The 2993-nt window shown below is 37.7% G+C and overlaps 1 protein-coding gene across 5 annotated transcripts in view; it reads right to left on the bottom strand.

Annotated features, from left to right (window-relative positions):
* LOC106874030 (leucine-rich repeat-containing protein 15) overlaps window positions 1-2993 on the bottom strand; it is a 102671-nt gene that overhangs the window by 9950 nt on the left and 89728 nt on the right. The window contains exon 1 of one of the 5 annotated variants that reach the window (XM_014921592.2): window positions 1663-1681. The exons of the other annotated variants lie outside the window; for them this stretch is intronic. The gene's annotated coding sequence lies outside the window, so the exon portion shown is untranslated. Of the gene's footprint in view, window positions 1-1662; window positions 1682-2993 lie in introns of those variants that run through there. 5 annotated transcript variants of the gene reach the window in all.

The following is a 2993-nucleotide window of genomic DNA, read 5'->3' as shown; positions in this document are numbered from 1 at the left end:
TATATATATATATATATATATATATCGACCTACCTATCAATTTATTTATCTATCTACAGACAGATAGATAGATCACTGTTAGTCTGGCCAACAGAGAAAAAATACTCTTCGCTGAAACGGTCTAATGATAACCAGAGAACCTTCGTTGTTTTCGCCAGTTAGCTTAAAAAGATCAGATCTACCCCTATACTGCATTTATCATTGGAGTTATGGCCCTGTTTGTTGTTTTAGATTTAAAAAATTCCCTCGGGGCAGTTTGTGTCTACCAACTGCTTGAATAATTTACAGCTAATCCAAGTTTCTCAACTCAGTGTGTTACATATATGAGATATAAGTCTATTATATACTCGATGGATAAAGAGCATTCTGTTATAAGAAAAACAGCACAAAAAGCAATCAACTTTGTATTTTTTAGGCAGTGACTGACAAAGCTGCACCTTTTTGAATTGCAGGTGTAGTCCAACCAACGGGCTTTATACAGTTTCTGTTTAACCAATATCAGTCATAAAGTATAGATCAGCCTGAAGCTGTAGAAAATTACATTTGCCCAAGATGCCACGCATTGAGATCGAACATAGGATCTCTTTGTTGCGATGCGAATATATTAAACATTAAGCAATACAAACCGAAACAGAAAAATAAACAAAAATATTGCCAATGTAAGGAATCGTCTGTCTCGATCGCAACAACCATAAACAAAACGTCTTAAGATATTCAGTGACAAAGAAAGTAACACATTTGTAAGGACGAACAGTGAAGTTTGACCCAACGTGGGAAACTTTGAAGGTCGGTTATTGTCCCACGACTAACTTTTGTTATTCTATCAATTGGCCGGATATGTTCAGTTTTATGAATGGCATTTCTCAAAGCACCAAAACAATCCATGGTACGTTCTGAAATCGTTCATTTTTTATACATATGTATTTCAGATCTTATTAACAACTGTATCTAAGATGGCATCAAGTGCATCACACACACACTGATACCGCAAGGTAAAATCAGATGAAAGGATGAGCGTACATGAGCAGAAGACCATGCATGGCTATGTTAGTAGAAAACTCCGTGATGACAGTACCATTGATCATCAAAGCAGACTCTCATGGACCAACAACTGGATTACTACCTCTTTCTTTGAAGAGTATGCGTTTGCCATCCAGGAACAGGAAATATCAATCAAATACCTGATGCACAAAAGGGACAGAGATGCAGGAAAAGTAGTAAAATGTGACAGCCGATGCAGACTTTGTGGAGTTTACACTGAAGTTATCATCCACATCATAAGTAGTTCTCCGAAAATGTCATCACGGTATTATCTACCGATGTGACATGATGTTGTAGCTAGGACACTCTATAATGAAATCCGTCGGAAGGATAATCCGAAGACAGAAAAAATAAGAATCTACAATATGGTAGAAGCCATAGCCACTCATAACAAAAAGGAATACTGGTGGAATGTCCCAGTGAAGACCTCAATAAAATGTAAGCACAAGAGACCTGATATAATGATTTGGGATAGAGAAGAAAAACCGTGCACAATTGTGAAAATCAGCTGCCCAACGGGCGTTAACATAAAGCTGAAGATCAACGAAAAAGAGACCACCTCTGCTGAACTATTGAGGAACTTGCAGTTACTCTATTCAGATTACAAGTTCAGGTTTATACCTGTAATTATTGGGATCCCTCGGTGTATAATGTGTTCCGATCCATGGCTCACTTCCTGTGCTTGCGACATTTCATCAACCAAGAAGAGGTAGAGGCTCCAGTGAAGAAGTTATTCGCTTCGAAGTACAAGAACTGGAATCAGATTGTGCAACACGATGGCCTAAACTTTGAATGCTTGGCTGATTTAGTTCTAACTTGACAAATAAAGCAAATAAGTTACCAAAACATGGCAAAAGTTTTGACTCAACGCTATAAAGTTGGGCAGATGAATGAAAAGAGGAATAAAATTTAAAATACATTTTTATTCGGAAAATGATTTTATAAACTAAACAAGCAGAAAGGTAATTTGGACAATCTGTTACGTCAACTAAAACAAGCCATGTTTAACTTAATAGCACAGCATGGTACTCTCTCTCGCTTTCATATATATATATATATATATACGCAAGCACGCACACACACACACTCACACACACACACAAAAGCAAATGAATAATAACAGACGATGGATAAATGTCCGTTCATTACAGCCGTTTCCTTACTGTAATGAGCTGACATCTATCCATCGTCTGTTTATCATTCATTTGCTTCTAATACACCAAAGGGATTCACGACACGTCGGACAGCCTCGAGTCTACCAAGCAACGAGTTTTAAGTTCAAGTTCTGTCGAGGGTGACATTCCCTTTCATTCAATCGGGGTTGATAAAATGAGTGCCATTTGAACACTGGAGCCGATGTAACCGATTAAACCCGTTTCACATTTTGGCACAAGGCCAGCAATTTCGGAAGAGGATGTAAGTCGATTACATCTACCCCGGTGCTCACCTTCTACTTATTTTATCGATCTCCAAAGGGGATGAAAGGTAAAGTCAACCTCGGCGGAATTTGAACTCAGAACGTAGAGACGGGCGAAATGCCGCAAAGCATATGACCCGTCGACGTGCTGACGATTCTGCCAGCTCACTGCCTTAAGCTGATTTAATGATAATAAAAGAAGTAATAAAAACCAAGGCGTGTTTGTTATTGGCACAATGACCCTCCTAACATACAATAAAATCTGTTTCAACGCATGGATTCACATCAAGAATCTTGCAAGCAAACTACTATATGTGCATGTAAGTATGTATGTGTGTGTGTGTGTGTAAACTTTCATAGCCATCAAATATGATAACATCTTAGATAATAATGATAACACCTTAGGAAGTGATATATTAAGCTAAACGCTACACGAACGCACGCACACACACACACCCACACACACACACACATGCTCATATATATATGCATATATATTTAAAATTATATATGCATATATATATATATATATATA

The sequence above is a fragment of the Octopus bimaculoides genome, chromosome 10 (assembly GCF_001194135.2).
Source record: "Octopus bimaculoides isolate UCB-OBI-ISO-001 chromosome 10, ASM119413v2, whole genome shotgun sequence".
In the NCBI taxonomy this organism is placed as follows: Eukaryota; Metazoa; Mollusca; class Cephalopoda; order Octopoda; family Octopodidae; genus Octopus; species Octopus bimaculoides.
The sequence above is the reverse complement of the archived record's forward strand: the minus strand, read 5'-3'. Positions and strand labels throughout refer to the sequence as shown.